The sequence below is a fragment of the Cupressus sempervirens genome, chromosome 11 (assembly GCF_028749045.1).
Source record: "Cupressus sempervirens isolate cs-2001-9-10 chromosome 11, ASM2874904v1, whole genome shotgun sequence".
Taxonomy (NCBI): Eukaryota; Viridiplantae; Streptophyta; class Pinopsida; order Cupressales; family Cupressaceae; genus Cupressus; species Cupressus sempervirens.
The window spans coordinates 761,415,888-761,436,632 of NC_143128.1; positions in this window are offsets into that span (position 1 = coordinate 761,415,888).

Consider the following 20,745-nt stretch of genomic DNA (forward strand, 5'->3'; position numbering starts at 1 on the left):
CTCCTAACTCAATCTACACCATGGTTAAACCTTAAGAGGAGGTGGGGTAAGACAACTCATGACAACCACTTGCAATTTTCGCACAAAGGCAAAAAGGGACTTTTTGAGTGCCCTCAAAAGTCAAAGCTAGGGGCTTAGGAGTTGGAAAAGACCCCTAACCCATACCCATACCCTTTGGTTAGAATAAAAACATGTTAAAAGCCTTAGGAAAGAGGTTTAGAGACAAAATAAAATTTAGGAATAAAATAGGTCCATCTAACAACTCTAACTAGAAAATTAAGCACATAAACATTTTATGAGTGTCAAGCGACACTGAAAGAGCATAATTACGAACAATAGGGTTTCCAAATTTTAACACATGGAGATCAATTTTGTTCCTCCGTAGGGTTTCTCGGCTAAATATCTGCACACTCATTGCACACATCAGTAGTCCCGTAAAATCACATGTATATAAACGTATATGTATAAGAAATTTTCATAATTTAAAACATACATTAATAAAGTTTCTTCTCCCTTCATAATTCTTAACCATTTGAAATATCGTAAATCAAATCTCAATCCTACATCTACTGATTTCATCAACATACATATACATGAACATTAAATGACAATCATCAAATATATCTGGAAATAACATCACACAACATGAAATAATAAAATATGTTCTAAGCATCAAATAATGTCTCGACATCTCGAGTCGCGGATAACAAAAATAAGAGTAATGCATCACTATGCTATGATGGGTTGGGGCGAGGCCTCACATCCTCCCCCACTAGGCATGAACTTCCTCCTGGAGTTCATCAAAAAGGTACGGGTACTGAGATTGCATCTGCACTGCATCCTGCCATGAAGCTGTGACCTCATCGTAACAATCCCATTGGACCCTAACCTGGTCTAGCTCTCAGCCTCGAAGTGCTAGGGTCCGTCGGGCAATAATGCGGATAGGCTCCAGTGCTAGCTGTCTGTCTGACTCCACCTGTAAAGCATCCCAATCTATAATATGAGACTCATCATAAATGTATCCTCTAAGTACAGAAATATGAAACACATCATGGATGAGTGACAGGCTAGGTGGCAAAGCTAAACGGTATGCAACAAGTCCTATCCTCTCAAGGATCTCAAACGGCCCAACAAACCGGGGTGCCAACTTAGAGCCCTTTTCAAATCGAATTGGACTCTTGTGTGGTTGTACCCTCAAGAACACTCTATCACCAACCTGATACTCTTGATCTGTCCTCTTCGCATCTGCATACTTCTTCTGCCTATCCTGTGCCTCTTTTAGGCGCTGTCTAATCAGGGTCACCTGCTGCTCCATCTCCTTTACTAACTGGGGACCAATAGATACTCGATCCTCGATCCTATCCCAACTCAAGGGTGTCCTGCACGGTCTCCCATACAAAGCCTCATATGGCGGCATACCTATGGAAGAATGATGCCCATTGTTATAGGCAAACTCGACAAGATGAAGGTATGCCTCCCATTTGACCTGATGGTCCATCACGTACATACGTAGCATGTCCTCCAAAACTTGATTCACTCGCTCGGTCTGGCCATCGGTCTGAGGATGGTATGCTGTACTAAAATTGAGCCTAGTGCCCAAAGCCGACTGCAACTCTCTCCAAAATGAAGAAGTGAACAAAGAGTCTCTATCAGAGATGATCTTACGGGGAACACCATGAAGTCTAACAATGTCCCGCAAGAACACCTGAGCTATGTCTCGTGCTGTAAATGTAGTACGCACGGGTGAGAAATGGGCAACTTTGGTCAATGTGTCAACTATCACCAAAATGGCATCATGGCGACGAGATGATATAGGAAGACCAACAATAAAATCCATAGATATAGTGTCCCATTTCCATACTGCAATCTCATGCGGTTGGAGAAGCCCGCTAGGATGACGGTGCTCCGACTTCACCCTCTAGCACTTGAGGCATCTTGCAACTATGCTAGCAATCTGCACTCTCATGCCTGGCCAATGATACAACTGCCTCAAGTCTGCATGTAACTTCTTAACACCGGGGTGCGCTGCATAAGGTTCTCTGTGAGCCTCAAGTACAATGAGCTCGCGCAAACTCCCAATGGAAGGTACATACATACGTCCCCTATGCCGCAAAAGTCCATCGGACTTCAAAGAATACTCTGGAAACTTCCCTTCCAAGGGTCTCTGAGAATGTACTAACTGACTTACTTCTGCATAAAGCTCATCAACTGGCAAGTGCTGCAAAACCCGCTCCCTCAAGTCAATGCAAGTAGTCACAGCTGAAAGTTCATGGCGCCTTCTGCTTAAGGCATTTGCAACCACATTCTCCTTTCCCTTGATGTAATGAACATCAAAATCATACTCACACAGGAACTCCATCCACCTACTGATTTCGTCAACATACATATACATGAACATTAAATGACAATCATCAAATATATCTGGAAATAACATCACACAACATGAAATAATAAAATATGTTCTAAGCATCAGATAATGTCTCGACATCTCGAGTCGCGGATAACAAAAATAAGAGTAATGCATCACTATGCTATGATGGGTTGGGGCGAGGCCTCACAATAACATCAAAAGAAAACAAGTTAAGATCCCTCCAAATCAATCCCCAAACACACAAGCAAGCAATACAAAAACAATACAATGCTTATGCATGATTCAAGCAATATTTAAGCATGATCACATGAAGAAACAATTCAAAGGAGTGAAGAACTCCTACCTTCACCAAAAGAGTTATGGAAAAATGGTGGTTTGAGAAGAGCTTTTCTTTTTCTTCATTCAATCTTCAAACTTTCTCCAAAATTAGAGATTGGGTGACAAAACCAAAACTACTCCAAAATGCCTCTAAGCATGATCCTTAACTCAACTAGGCTTCAAGTAACCTCAAGATGGAGTTTTGGGTCACCAACTCAAGTAAAGAGGCAATCAATTTTTGCAATCAACCAAAAGTAGGGTTTTTGAGTGACCCTAAAAATCAACCAAGGAGGCTAAAGGGTTGGAAAGTGCTTCCCACCCATAACCTTACCCCTAGGGTACTTAAATTTAATATTTTTAGGCCTTAAGGACTTAATAGGAAAAATTAAAAGCTAGGAGAATAGTAAGACCTAATAACAACCTTTAAAGAATTACAATACAAAGATAGCACAAAATTAACAAGTGGTTTAGTTCCGTCTTTCCATTGAGTTTTTTCAGCTAATTTTTTTGCACACTCATTGCACACATTAGTAGATCAAGAAATCCCATGCATTATGTAAATTATGTATTAGAAAAATCATATAAATTAAAGCATCTATTTTCTAATAATCAATTGTTTATCTAATTCTACTCATATTTCTGACCATTAGACTTGCATAATCAAGGTGTTAGTTTTGCATTCATTTACTTCATCATTACACATGTTCATAAAGCATTAAATGAAAAAAGCAAATAACTGAAGTAAAGCATCACACAACGTAAAATAGCATAATAATGTTCAGTGCATCAAATAATGTTCTGACATATCGAGTCATGAGTATCAAAATAATAATGTATCATCAATGCTAGGATGGGTCGGGGCGAGGCCTCACATTTATAAACTTTTAGTTCATCAAGTAACCAAAATGAGTAGTCATAGTGTTAACATTTAATGTCTGTGTTGAATTTGGGCCAGCCATTGGGATTGTGAATTAAAAAATCTAGAATCTGGAACATTCATGTATTGTATAGGATTTTATTTAGGATCTCAGAGCCACTGTGATTATGGTTATTAAGTGTTGTGAGGGAAGCCAAAAAAACCAAAACATTATTATTATTATTTGTTGGTATGATAGTCTCTATATGGAAAAAAATTATTTAGCTAGCTGATGTGATCCATGTCATCCAAAATAGTGAAGGCCCTATGGCTTCTCATGTAACACCCCACCAAGGGATCCAAAGAATTAACCTAGAGTTTCACTAAGTTTGGTAACACATTTTTTTTTTTTTTTACATGAAAGTAAATACCATACATAACTTATTCACAATAACGGAAGCAATAGCAATGTCCATCTGAAAGTAAACATAACATACATAACAGATTACATTCTTTAAAGATCCCTTAACGTTGAATTACATACAAGAATCCATCTAGTACAACATCCACATGAAATAATAATGATAAGTCCAATGTTTAAACATTACATTTCCAAATGCTCAATCATCCACTGTACATGTCACAGGGTATGACAAGCTCAAAGAATATACATATGTGAAATAAGGTTCATCATCCTATTCTAATCCATGATACATCAAAGACAATCACATGATACACATGATACACCATCATAGAATACATATACATCCATCATAAGATCAAACATAATAAACTAAGTGCACGGTTCCTCCCAACCGTCAATAGCATCATTAGACCATCGTGGGCCCTAGCCATCCCTCCGTGCGTAACATCCCAAATCATCAAAGAGATCATCGGTATTAACATAGTAGGAATGTCACTCCTAATATATACAACATCATGTGTAGAAAGTAATCTAACATGCAAATATAAGCATAAGATAACATCATCTAACATATGCTAATCATCAATGAAAGGATACATATCCACCATCACGAAGGACGGATCAACCACGATGTCTCAATGAGTCTCAAATGATAAGAGTGAAAAATACACTACCACCCGACCACGTGGTACCTAAGTGGTCCACTCCCACCGTGCTAAGGAGATAATCTAAAGTCCCAAATAGGCTATCAAAATCACATAGCACATATCTCTATAAGTCTAGGAATCCTAAAAGTATACTAACTCAAAGGTTCCAATCACAAAATTGACATCTACTTCCCAGAGGCACACAATGACATGTAGGAACCTACTATGCAAGTGGTAAAGTGTCATCACATTTATCACGTACAAGTTACCCTGGCAGTTAGCTAAACTCCACGGGTCCATATTGATCTCATGCGGCCACTAGTATCCTCTCATATTGGCAAGGCATACTATGGAATGCAAGGTCGCAACCATGCGTCTCACTACTCCCATCCTAGCCTGTACAAGCACTCAAGGCATGGGCGAGAACAAAACACTTATCTTTTTAGGTTCATTCAGTTAGTATTAGGTGTGAATCTTATCACTTATTAATCCAACTTACAATGAGTTACCCTGGCAGCCTCTTAGGGCCCCGGCCCCCATTGCAAGCCACTTCCTGTCACTACATGCAGATATCCTACCCTAATGCTCATGGACTCATAAATCTCAAAATTACAAAAGATAATCCATAATAAAATCATCAAATATGCATAAAAGCATCAAATCTCCATGAGCAAACATCCATAGAAAATCATGAACACAACAACTCTCTATTGGCAACTGAAGTATCACTGATAATCAAATATCCAATGGTTCTCAATAACCAAAATATATCTCAATCATACTGATCGAAGACTCCAAAAATGGTTGAGTCAAACATGTCACAACATGACATCATCAAGAATAAATCCACATTTCAGTCCCATCATGACGACTAGAAAATAGCCAAGGATAACTGATCGATGATCAAATATAATGGTTAAGTCAAGTGTCTCATAAATAAGAACCTCAACTATAACAATCAGTATTCACATCCAATACATAGAGCATTCCATCACATAACCATGGTTGGGTTTATAAAGATCGAGATTAAAACATCATCATGACATCACAATCACAAAACCCCCAAGCCTCTGGTAGACGTCCTATAACTGGTCAACACTAGTCAACCCAAAACCCAAAACAATAGCATAAAGAATGCACAATGTAAACACATGTTTTGGTTTTGCTAAGTTTTCAATTTTGAATTCAAATGCAAAAGTCTCAGTTTACATTTCCAAGTTTAGAGAAAGAATTAGAGGAACATTTTGTACGTTTTTCCATGTATTGTTTTTGGATGGATAAAAGTTTTCCTTTATAAGTCTAAAATCCAATTTCCAATTACAATATTCTGTTGAAATTGTTCCCCATCAACTTTTAATTAAATTTCATATACTTTATATATTTTATAATTTAAAACTATTAATTAAATTTTAATAGTTAAATTATAAAATTACAAAATTATTCATTATTATAAAAAAAGAATTCTTAAATCTTTTATCAAATAGTTTTAAATTTATTAATAACATATTTACACATTACATATATACATATATATATATATATTTTTAAATATATATATATATATACATACATATATAATATATAAATATTTATTATTATCGAATAACATCAATATTTATTATTATCGCATTTTATAAAATTGAATAACATCGAATTCGATTGAAACGAAATAACATATGAAAATCGATTACGATTTCATTTATATCAAATGTTAAAAGAACTTTTAAACAAGCATATATACGTAACTCGCAGATCGCAGGGTACACTGCAGTTGCAGGTACACTACAAATCGTAGGTACTCTGCGGTACCGCAATCTGTTTGGCATTGCCACTGGTGGGGGTGGGAAAAAAAATCACGTCCCCTCCGCCCATTCACATTTTAAATTATATTTTTAAATGTTGCATTTTATTAAAACACCTTCCTCGATCGCGATGCGTCATTCGCTCGCTGTGAAATATGTGACATTCAGATTTTTAATGATATATATATATATATATATGTATATATGCATATGTATATGTATATATATATATATATTAAAGCATATATGTATATATATATGTGTGTATATATATATAGAATTTAATCAAATATCACAGTTTATATATATATATATATATATATATATATATGTATTCAGATTTGGAAATATAAATATATATATAAATTTCAGTTCTCAAAATTTTCCTATAAGTTTTTAAATCACAAAATTATCCAAATATTAATCTAATGGGTTTGGCCACAATTTAAACCCTAGCCCCATCTTCCTTTCAGATCTATGCAAATAAAATTCTCAAATAAATTTAATTGCCCATATTGAAAATGCATAAAAATATGAAATTCCTCAGAAGACATACAGAAGACACGAAGAAGACAGGGAAATCAAGATGCAAAAATAGCATAAGTAAAATCACAAGAATCTACCTGGATTCTGATGCTAAATCGCTCTTCCTCAGAAAACCCGCAGAGCAAGCTCCCTTCTTCAAAACTCTTGAATCCTTCAATGCTCCAATTGCACTCCAAATGCTATGTCTAAGCTTCTAGGAATGCCTGAATATAAAGAACTCTCAGGAAACCTCTAGAATGCTTCTAGAAATAGCTAGAAGGTGTCACCAACTAAGCATGGGTCTTTTCCAACCTTTTTGATGAGTCATAGGGTTGTAGACACCATGTGCTTAATTGATGCACTAACCCCCGTGTTGTTGACACAAGAGAAATAGAAAATGCATTAATTCCCATGCAAGCTTATAACTCCAATTTACTTTTTAAATAATTTCTTTTTAAATTTTATAACTTTCATTTTAATTTTTATAACTTTTATTATTATTATTTTATTTATTACTTTATTATTATTTATAATTATTATTAATTTTAATTTACTAATTTTCTTTTATTTAATTCTTTTCCCTCAATTAATTCTCATTTAATTAATTATAATCACAATATCAAAAATCACGATATTTTATTATTTTTCTCAAATAATTAATTTATTAATTAAATCTATTTATTAAGACTTAATTAATAGAAAATTCACCATAGACCTCCAAGATAAAATATGAAAATCCATCATAGAGCAAATCATACAAAATCAATCTAAAGGGTTAAAAATCACGAAATATGTCATCCGACACATTCGGTGGGTATTCAACTCAAATACTTGTCCTAACTCACTAGGACAAATGGTTTTAGGGTTTGGGATTTGGACTTGAGAATTTATCTCCCTTCTCTTATCATTGAGATAGTATAATAGGGTACGCTCATCCTGGCAATTCAGGGAAGTCGATACCCGATACCTGCAACCTACAGAAAAACCATGCATGTACATCCAATATATATATAGTGCTAAGCTAAATAGGCAATGGCAGGAAGTGGTGCATCATGTAGATCCCGACTAAGCAGGTGACTACGACTCCCTTCCTTAACCACATCAGAAATGCCATACAATAAGAAAACATGCACACCATACACATGCAAGTATGGGGTAAGTATCCATAATAAAACACATGAGATAATAAACCATCTAACTAATCATCATTAATAACTAAAAAAAATATAATGATCATCATGTATGCATGAAATATAAAGTCTAAATGATCACATCATATAACCACTGAATCTATAACATAATGTCTGATAGTCTCAAAACAATACCACTAATCCATCAACATAATACTAGTCCATCAAAGTCTGATAATAATAGCAACAATGAGTCTAGAAAAGATGTGAACGAGGGTAGGCACTACATCTCAAATGATTTTTGATAATGAAATTTTCTTCATCTACATCGTGGAATTGTAAATTAGCCACATCAAGGTCTTTTACAAGATTTTCCTACTTGTTAGGTAGGGCATTCTTGAACGAGGACATTGTTGTGTAGTTAAAATGACCACACTGTTTATGATTAGGGTGTGCTTTGAAACCAACAATAGCAGCATGGGAAAACATAGCTACCATCATTGCCATGTTTTTTGATCTACAATATTACTATTCTAAAAATGAATAAAGAGTAGGTGGAGTAGGAAACACAGTGAATAGTATATCTTTTAGCATGTTTTACTTTCATCTTATATCATTGCCATTGAATTCATCTGTAATGGTTGCAAATGCTTCTTTCATCTTATACCATTGAAATTGAATTCGTCTATCATGGTTGCAAATGCTTTCAATTTTCTATAAACCATTTGTTGACTTAATGCTTCAACATTCATAGACTTGCTATCACTAACTTTTTAATTTCCAATTTCAAATGCACCAAGTATTACATAAGAAAGCTCAAAACTTGAATTCTTAAAGAAATGATTGCAAACATCCCATCCTTTGATGTGAACTTAATAAATCTCTTCCCAATTCACAAGAAATGAGTATAATCACTCAACTGTCCAATTAAAAATTGTATTTTCTTTAAACTGTCCTTACAGTTGATAGATAGTTGCACAACATTTGATACTCTATATTAAAAAAAGGGAATACATAGTTAGTTCTCCAATAGGAAATAATTTAGCAACATCGAATATTAATTTTTGTTCTTGGCTACAAACATTACATATATTTTTCAAATACATAGAGAATTACATAGAAAATTATTATTTTCAAAGCCAACAATGAAATGAAAGTAGGTGTTTCATTTATAGTGAAAAAGAGAACCAAGAGAGAGCATAATTCAACTCCCAATACTATTTCAACAAGTTCCATACTCTTCTGAAAATTAACTGCAGTGAGTTGCGATCAACTTGATTGGCTCTTGATGTAAAACTAAAATTTAAAGGGAATAGATGTCTCCCTCAAATCTGTCAACCCTACCACATGAATATATTGACTTCAAATTTCCATTGAAATATAAATTATGGCTCAATGTGAAAAGGAAGAACAAATTTATGTTATATATTCAGTCCTACATTTTGCTCTACAAATTCTCCTTGTCAATCAATAAATGAGGCATTTTAAAAACTTGTATAAATAAAACTATCGATCCACATAAGTTGGAAGAAATAAATGTGATTTTATGTATACAAATATTCAAGAGTAGGTGTGGACAAGATTATATCTCTATATACAAGGGAGCTTTGCATGCTTTTGCTTCAATTCTAAACAAGACAATGTTGCAGATATCTTGTATTAGAAAATTGGAATTAAATCTATCACAAGTCTATATATAACTATTGACCTTTTCAATGCATTCATAATTTCCATATGATCCTTAGAGCTGAGTTATGCAATAGACAATGCAATATTCATAAATTGTGACATTAATGTAGAAGAAATTTTTGTATTGAAAAAAAAAAAATGCCTTTGAAACTTAGATATGCACACATTGTTGAGATGCAAATGACCAAGATACATATTGTGCTAGATTTTTCGAATTCATGCAAATGGAGCCTAGTTGTATACATCATAACTATTCATCTACTAATTTGCATGTGGTAATAGTTAATTCATCCATTGAGAATGTGCCATCTTCCAATATCTGCTACAAGATGAATGCCAGGTGACACGTCAGTGTTTGTAAATAGAAACAAATAATGTTATGAGTAATGGTGTTCTATGGTTTTAGTTGATAGGGCTCTTTTATCATCATCATACCATTGTCTTGCAAGCTCTATATTGTCATGTCCCATAATCTATTCAAGTGTAAGAGTTGGATATGATATGACAAGGTTTATTATACACAAAAGTGTCTCACCTTCAACTATAGCCCTAAATGGTGATAGCTGACAATACAATGTTTTGCTTGTAGGATTGAAAATGACAGTCAATTATTTTGTGGTGTGATTTCTGTGAGGGAAATGGATTATAATATCTTTACTATGAAAAATGATACTAGCTTCCCTATTTACCCGCACCAAATATTTAAGGTAAATCAATTCTCCTTTTGTAATGAATGGAGACAGAACACGAATTTGATTGGTCTCTGGTATCAATTGAATGTTTCTCCATCCATCATTTCGAAATATGACAACATGATTGTCATAAAAATATCTTTCCAATATTTTTCTTTGGCATTCACTTGGAAGTTATAGGATTTTTTCAAGGACACTACATTGTGGACTTTCAAAAAGATGATCTGTTGGCTGGTTTATTGTAGCAAATGCATTCATGGTATTCATACTTGTACAATGTGGAGAGAGAAAACCTGTCGACAATGAGCAACATGTCTTAGATTTTCCTAACTATGATTGAATTCTAAGATATAGCTTAACTTCATTGTTATTCCTTTTTGTGGAAATATTATTGCTGGGAAAGTAATATATGTCTAATTAATGTGTATGTTTGTATATACATATGGCACAAATATCTATCAAATGTACAATAAAGGCTGAGATGATGTAGGAGGGGGCTGTGCAATGTTACTATCTAGATATGTTTAATAGTAGAATGATTTGTGATAAAGAATGTGATAGGTACATATAATGAAACTACAATGGGACATATGTGCTTTTGGAGGAATATCAATGCATTGTGAATATCTAAGAATTCAAAAACTATAAATGCATTTGAATTCTATCACATCGTATAAAAAAAAGAGAACTATCCTATTTTATACTAAGCATAAAAGAATAAGAATATTGTCTACATTATTATAATTTCTAATTAACAAGGAGTATAACAGTATACATTACTTGGATAATGTTGCCTAAATTAACATCTAACTTTAACAGTTCACCTTTTCAATGCATTGATAATTTCCATATGGTTCTCAAATATGGGTAATGTAATAGACAATGTTTTATTCATAAACTATACAATTTATATATAAATTAAATTATTGTACTTAAAAAAAATCACTATATGGTCTCATATGATTGGATTAACAACATATGAGACATAATGTATTATACATTACTAGTTGTTATGCACAATTTTTCACAACATACAATAGACATAGACAATATGGAGATGTCTTCATAGAGTTTCAACAACTATTTATCCATCATTTTTGCCACTCATCTAAAATGACATCTATCAAATAATGTTGGCATCATATTCCTTATGACAATCTTCATAATGTTCAACATTGGTTCTTTTCAATTGCTTTACAACTTTACTATATTTTATAGCCTAATGATGTTGATCAACTACCTCAGAAAGATTTTATATATTGCGCATGTGTGAAAAATCATTTTTGAATGGATTCACCCTAAACAAATAACATAAATCTATTAGCTAAATTTGTATTTAAGGTGATATAGTTTAGAATGATATAAACTAATGGAGTTGTAGTGTGTTTTGTCAATGTCAAAGTGGTCATCATTGTTGATAAGCAAAGAAGTTTGGTAACATCATTTATTTTTTCTCCACACAACAATAGTTTATCTTTGTAATTTATTTTGCCACTATATTTGGTGTGATATAAACAATGTCAAATAAAATCCAATTTTTTTTTATATATCTCATAAATTATATAAATATCCACTAAGCAAAAAATGACTAATGAAAAGATTACAAATGGAAAACATAAATGTGCAGAAAAATGAAGAGCATTACAAGTGAAACATGTGTTTTTTTTAAAGATGCAGTAATCACAACTTTATTAGTATATTTGGAGGAAAGAAGTTGATATTGTATTTGAAAATAATGGCATGGAAACATACCAGATTGTTGCAATTGATGTTGTTAGATATATTCAAAATTCAAAGCACTCCTAATAGACTCCAATAGTGATGTAAGATTTCTACAATATCAATATATGAATCATTTAATGCTTTTGCAATATGGAAATAACCATTTGTTTAGAGAATAGAGTACAAGATACAAAAATACATAGCAAACATTCAAGTAAGCATGAGAACTATATTTTCTAGGTAATTAGGCATTGCTTATGAAAGAATAGATCCATTCGTTAATGTCTTCCTTTCTTCTTTCAAAGTTTTCAAATGGTTTGTAACAAAAAATTGTTAATTTATTATTGCTTTCATGCAATAAGCCTTCATTTAAATTTAAATGTCTCATTTTCTACTGCCATTTAGTATAATTATGAATAAAGATAGTTTGAAGTAGAAAAATACTAACTTAAAATGTCCAAATTCTTACAAAAAGATGCAATACATAGTTTAAATATCATTTCATCTATTTACAATTTTTTTTTCAATATTCAACTAAATCCTGCATAGAGTTCTCTATCAAGTGTTCATCAGTGACAAGCAACTTTCCCATATAACTAAAAGCTCAAACCCACTATGTAGTATGTGTTAATAAAATGAAATGAAGGATAAATGATCAGGTCGAACAACATGAGGAGACATAGGCATTTGTAGGAATATCATTGCATCACATACATTTACAATCCTCAATGCATCTTGCTCAGAAAATAGGGAATTATGTGCTTGTAATGTATGATCTACAATAGACTTCCACTTGGTCTTGACAACAATTTTGAGGGCATTATACACATAGGTTGCAAAAGCACAAGAGCTTAAAGTTTCAAGGGAGAACAAGCCACCTATGCGTGCATTACTCATCTCTATTACATATGCATTAATAAATGCATTGTAGTCTTCAATAGCTCTAAAGTGATTTTTTACATATCTATTTGCTAGTTGATTTACAATTTCCTCATTTTCAAAAAGATCTATTCAATTGGTAAGGAATTTTGAAACAATGTCTGAATAATGTATTCTTCCATATTTGTTTTCCAAAAAATCTTCACCAAGAGTAATGCGCAATGTTTTCTCAACATTTGGGCAATCTATAACAAATACATTTTCCAAATGTGCTGATTCAATTGCACCAATCAAGGGAAAATCCCAATCACCACCTAGACTTGGAATATACAAATGATCACATATTGCCAATAGCCAAAATCTACCATAGTTGACTTCAAAATTAGATAGGAAATTAAAGTATTCAATCAATTTTAGATAGTTAAATATTTTCAAGTGGACATCGATGTTACTGTTCCCCATTTAAATGTCAAATGACATTAACACATATACAATTTTGAATAACTCTATTAGTCAAGAGACTGGCTAGGTCTAATGGAATTTTAAATTTTCTCAATTTAGACTCTTAACCATAAATTTTTCCATGTTTCTAATTAAATGTTTTAAATATTTCATGTAAACAACAAACAAAACTAATGTGGAACAATATAAGGCACATCAAAAAGTCTAACTGACTAGCTTCTTTGCAATGTTGGCTTCTATGACATTTTAAATAGAATAATATAATGTCCCAACAACTACTAATACATTTATGTTACAAATACTGCAATACTATGATGTTTAGTATCCCTATAGGCCTACGGTTTGATGACATCTGCATATTTAACATGGCACAAGAAAGAAGCAATTTTCACATTTACATTTTTTCCATAATAATTTAACAAAAAATGATGACAAACTTAAAAAAAAAAAGAGATTAATATATTTGTAACTAGTTTTTGTTGATACCATTGGTTTAGAGAAACTCATTTGTAGGAAATTTTGATTAAATATCATATTTGTAACATGAACAGTCCATGAAAATTAAAAAACATTGTTGCCTTTACACAAATAATTAAAACTGACACACATTCCAATTTGAGAACATGCCATATATAGAGAAAAAATGAAGCACATACCAAATAGATCTTGTCAAAATTCATCAAGGAACACACATATACAAACCCTAACATACCAATCCCACTCACATTAACAAGGTAATATAAAAAGCTATAAGATCTATCAAAAAATAGCCTTTACTTTTCAATTTGACAATGACTGTGTTCCACATCAAGCCTTGGAAAACCTTCAAATTCTAAAATCATAGAATGGCTACAAGATGCATGAAACACAAATCCTGAATAACTGCAAATCAATAGCTAGAAAGCCTTCAAATCTCATGGTCTCAAAAAATGACGGCAAAGTAAATGAAGAACACTAGTGCTAGACTTGCAATCTTATAGCTCTACAAAATTTCATATATATAAATTATAAATCAAAGAAAGATCATCATTAGCACCCAAGTAACACTTTAATATGATTTGTCAACATTTGGGCGATCTATAACAAATACATTTTCCAAATGTGCTGATTCAGTTACACCAATCAAGGGACAGTCCCAATCACCACCTAGACTTGGAATATATACATGATCACACATTGTCAATAGCCAAAATCTGCCATAGTTGACTTCAAAATTAGATAGGGAATAAAAGTATTCAATCAACTTTAGATAGTTAAATATTTTCAAATGGATATTGATGTTACTGTTCCCCATTCAAATGTCAAATGACATCAACACATATACAATTTTGAATAACGCTTTTAGTCAAAAGACTGGCTAGGTCTAATGGAATTTTAAGTTTTCTCAATTTAGGCTATTAACCACAAATTTTCCCATGTTTCTAATTACTTGTTTTAAATATTTCATGTAAACAAAAAACAAAACTAATGTGGAACAATATAAGGCACATCAAAAAGTCTAACTGACAAGCTTCTTCACAGTGTTGGCTTCTATGACATTTTAAACAGAATAATATAATGTTCCAACAACTACTAATACATTTATGTTACAAATACTACAATACTATGATGTTTAGTATCCTTATAGGCCTACGATTTGATGACATCTGCATATTTAACATGGCACAAGAAAGAAGCAATTTTCACATTTACATTTTTTCCATAATAATTTAACAAATAGTGACGATTTTTTTTTTTAAAAATGAGATTAATATTTTTGTAACTAGTTTTTGCTGATACCATTGGTTTAGAGAAATTCATTTGTAGGAAATTTTGATTAAATATCATATTTGTAACATGAAAAATCCATGGAAATTAAAAAACATTGTTGCATTTACACCGATAATTAAAACTAACACACATCCAATTTAAAAGACTTCTGAAAAAGAAAGATGGAAAATCCGTGAATAATCTTTAAGTTAGATATTTAAAAAAATTATAAGAACATAACTATTACAATAAGAACATAACTTACATCATTTTGAAAAATTAGTACATAAATCAAAATTTAAATCTCTTAAAGAAAATATAAACAACACTAGTTCCTAAATCTTTTTAAAAATAAATAAGCAAAACTTAAATATTTTTTTAGAACCAATTCATAATATAAAACCTAAATTCTTTATATGAACATATAAATAAAACTAACTTAAATCTTTTTAAAAAAGATATAAAGAAAAGCTAAATCTTCTTCATACAAATAAACAAACTTAAATTTTTTTTCCCAAGTCAATTTTATACAAAACCTAAATCTTCTTTCCAAATCAATTATGATACAAACCTAAATCCTTCCTTAAAAAAATAATTAGAAAAAATAAGACCTTAATAAAACCTACACCCTCTTTATCATCTTATAAAAGTGTCTCCATAAACTCCTAATTAGACATTTATCTTTCTCCCTTGCCAACTTTAGGGCAAACCCTAAATTTTAAGATAAAATTATGTTATAAAGTCAACATAAAATTGTTCCTAAATTTGCATTGGTATCTAATGAATAAATGGATGAAATATTTTGATAATGTCCTTAAGGCCAAAACAAAGACTATGACTCCTTATGTAGGCTTTCTAAGGAGGAGGCTTAAACTGGCTTGAAATAGGGCAATCCTAAAGGAAGCATAAGCAAGGATCTTTGATTAGGATTATCAATGCAAATATCACCAAGTATATTATATTTATTTCAATAAGAAAATGCTACTCATTTTAAGACTCTTTTTTTCTTCACAACTTATTTTTAAGATAAAAAAATATTTTCTACTATCTCTTAAGAACTCTAACATTATGGATAAGAAATTTAAAAAATAGATTAGGTGAAATAAATTAGAAGACCCAAATACACATTGATCATTGAAGATATGGGATTTTTCGGAGAAAAGAATTGAGAGAGAGGAAGAACGGTAATGCTGCTTCATATGTATAGCTAATTGTGCCATAATAGAAATGATTGATTTAGAGTGTTTTAATTTTAGTCACTATAAACCAATAGCTAAAACCCTGCTACCATGCCACTTAGTTCAATACTATGTTGCTAAATATACAAAATAAATTAGACATATCAGAGACATATATTGAATTAGAGGAATTTCTTTTAGTTTATAATACCACTTCATACATTAAACATAGTTTTAAACTTAGCCAATTTGCTTCTATAAATTCATGTTATTATTTTTTCCCCCTCTAAAAATAAGGACCTACTTTTTGTCTAACCAACTGTTGACTAGCAAAAACCTATCTCAAAAATCATGACCTACTTTTCTATCTACTCAACTACCAACTAGCAAAAACCTAGAATTGGAATTGGATGAAAACATCTTAGTGCATTTGTACCCCAAGTTATTTAAGCCTTAATGTGTACCTCATGTATGTATGAAACCCTAGGTTTTACTGCAAATCATGATTTGCATTAATCTAAACTGATAATATTTGTTTAGAATATTGTCATTGAAAATAGGCCATATCTTGCTACAGATCATCAACACACAAATATAGAGGAAAAATGAAGAACACACCAAACAAATCTTGTCAAAATTTATTGAGCAATACACATATACAAACCCTAACATACCAATCCCACTCACATTAACAAGGCAATATAAAAAGCTATAGGATCTATCAAAAAATAACCTTTATTTTTCAATTTGACAATGACTGTGTTCCATATCAAGCCTTGGAAAAACTTCAAATTCTAAAACCATAGAATGGCTACAAAGTCCATGAAGCACAAATCCTGAATAATTGCAAATCAATAGCTAGAAAGCCTTGAAATCTCATGCCCTCAAAAAATGATGGCAAAGCAAATGAAGAACACTAGTGCTAGTCTTGCAATCTTATAACTCTACATGATTTCAAATATTTAAATATTAAATCAAGGAAAAATCATCACCACCACCAAAGCAACACTTTAATATGATTTCTCAACATTTGGGCGATCTATAACAAATACATTTTTGAAATGTGTTGATTCATTTGCACCAATCAAGGGACAGTCCCAATCACCACCTGGACTTAGAATATATACATGATCAAAATTTGTCAATAGCCAAAATCTACCATAGTTGACTTCAAAATTAGATAGGGAATTAAAGTATTCAATCAATTTTAGATAGTTAAATATTTTCAAATGGACATCAATGTTACTATTCCCTATTCAAATGTCAAATGACATCAACACATATACAATTTTGAATAACTCTTTTAGTCAAGAGACTAGCTAGGTCTAATGGAATTTTAAATTTTCTTAGTTCAAACTCTTAACCATAAAATTTTCCATGTTTCTAATTACATGTTTTAAATATTTCATATAAACAACAAACAAAACTAATGTGGAACAATATAAGGCACATCAAAAAGTCTAATTGACAAGCTTCTTTACAATGTTGGCTTCTATGACATTTTAAATAGAATAATATAATGTTCCAACAACTACTAATACATTTATGTTACAAATACTGCAATACTATGATGTTTAGTATCCTTATAGGCCTACCATTTGATGACATCTACATATTTAACATGGCACAAGAAAGAATCAATTTTCACATTTACATTTTTTCCATAATAATTTAACAAATAGTGACGATAAACTTTTAAAAAAATATGAAATTAATATATTTGTAACTAGTTTTTGCTGATACCATTGGTTTAGAGAAACTCATTTGTAGGAAATTTTGATTAAATATCATATTTGTAACATGAACAGTCCATGAAAATTAAAATAACATTGTTGAATTTACACATATAATTAAAATTGACACACATTCCAAATTGAAAGACTTCTAAAAAAGAAAGATGGAAAAATCGTGAATACTCTTTAAGTTAACTATTTAAAAAAATTATAAGAACATAACTATTACAATAAGAACATAACTTACATCTTTTTAAAAAATCAGTACATAAAAAAAAATTTAAATCTTTTAAAGAAAATATAAACAACACTAGTTCCTAAATCTTTCTAAACATAAATAATGAAAACTTAAATATTTTTTTAGAACCAATTCATAATATAAAACCTAAATTCTTTATATGAACATATAAATAACACTAACTTAGATCATTTTTAAAAAGATATAAAGAAAAGCTAAATCTTTATCATACAAATAAACAAAATTTAAAGATTTTTCCTGAGTCAATTTAATACAAAATGTAAATCTTCTTTCCAAATCAATTATGATACAAACCTAAATCCTTCCTTAAAAAAATAATTAGAAAAAATAAAACCTTAATAAAACCTACACCCTCTCTATCATCTTATAAAAGTGTCTCCATAAACTCCTAATTAGACATTTATTTTTCTCCCTTGCCAACTTTAGAGTAGACCCTAAATTTTAAGATAAAATTGTGTTATAAAGTCAACATAAAATTGTGCCTAAATTTGCATTGGTATCTAATGAATAAATGGATAAAATATTTTAATAATGTCCTTAAGGCCAAAACAAAGACTATGACTCCTTATGTAGTCTTTTTTAAGGAGGAGGCTTAAACTGGCTTGAAATAGGGCAATCCTAAAGGAAGCATAAGCAAGGATCTTTGATTAGGATTATCAATGTAAATATCACCAAGTATCTTATAGTTATTTCAATAAGCAAATGCAACTCATTTTAAGACTCTTTTTTTTCTTCACAACTTATTTTTATGAAAATTAAAAAACATTGTTGCATTTACACAAATAATTAAAACTAAAACACATTCCAATTTAAAAGAATTCTGAAAAAGAAAGATGGAAAAACCATGAATACTCTTTAAGTTAACTATTGAAAAAATTTATAAGAACATAACTATTACAATAAGAACATAACTTACATCTTTTTAAAAAATTAGTACATAAATCAAAATTTATATCTTTTAAAGAAAATATAAACAACACTATTTCCTAAATCTTTTTAAAAATAAATAAGCAAAACTTAAAATTTTTTTCACAACTAATTTAAAATATAAACCTAAATTCTTTATATGAACATATAAATAAAACTAACTTAAATCATTTAAAAATAAAAATAAAGAAAAGCTAAATCTTTTTCATACAAATAAACATAATTTAAAGATTTTTCCCAAGTCAATTTTATACAAAACCGAAATATTCTTTCAAAATCAATTATGGTACAAACCTAAATCCTTCCTTAAAAAAATAATTAGAAAAAACAAAATCTTAATAAAACCTATACCCTCTCTATCATCTTATAAAAGTGTCTCCATAAACTCCTAATTAGATATTTATCTTTCTTCCTTGCTAATTTAGGGTAGACCCTAAATTGTAAGATAAAATTGTGTTATAAAGTCAACATAAAATTGTGCCTAAATTTGCATTGGTATCTAATGAATAAATGGATGAAATATTTTAATAATGTCCTTAAGGCCAAAACAAAGACTATGATTCCTTATGTAGTCTTTCTAAGGAGGAGGCTTAAACTAGCTTGAAATAGGGCAATCCTAAAGGAAGTACAACCAAGGATCTTTAATTAGAATTATCAATGTGAATATCACCAAATATCTTATAGTAATTTCAATAAGCAAATGCTACTCATTTTAAGACTCTTTTTTTGTTAGCAACTTATTTTTATGATAAAAAAAGATTTTCCACTATCTCTTAACAATTCTAAGATTGTGGATAAGAAATTTAAAAAACACATTCGGTGAACGAAATTAGATGACCTGAATACACATCGATCATTGAAGATATGGGATTTGCTGAAGAAAAGAATCAAGAGAGAGGAAGAATAATAATGTTGCTTCATATCTACAACTAATTGTGCCATAATAGAAATGATTGATTTAGAGTGTTTTACTTTTAGTCACTATAAACTAAGAGCTAAAACCCTACTACCATGCCACTCAGTTCAATATTATATTGCTTAATGTACAAAATAAATTAGACAGATTAGAGACATATACCGAATCAGAGGAATTTCTTAAGTTTAAAATACCACTTCATATATTAAACACAATTTTAAACTTAGCCAATTTGCTTCTATAAATTCATGTTCTTATTTTTTCCCCTACTAAAAACAAGGACCTACTTTTTGTCTAACCAACTATTGACTAGTGAAAACCTACCTCAAAAACCATGACCTACTTTTCTATCTACTCAACTATTGACTGAAAAAAACCTAGAATTGGAATTGGATGAAAACATCATAGTGCATCTATACCCCAAATTACTTAAGCGTGCAAATTATGACTTGTATAAATCTAATCT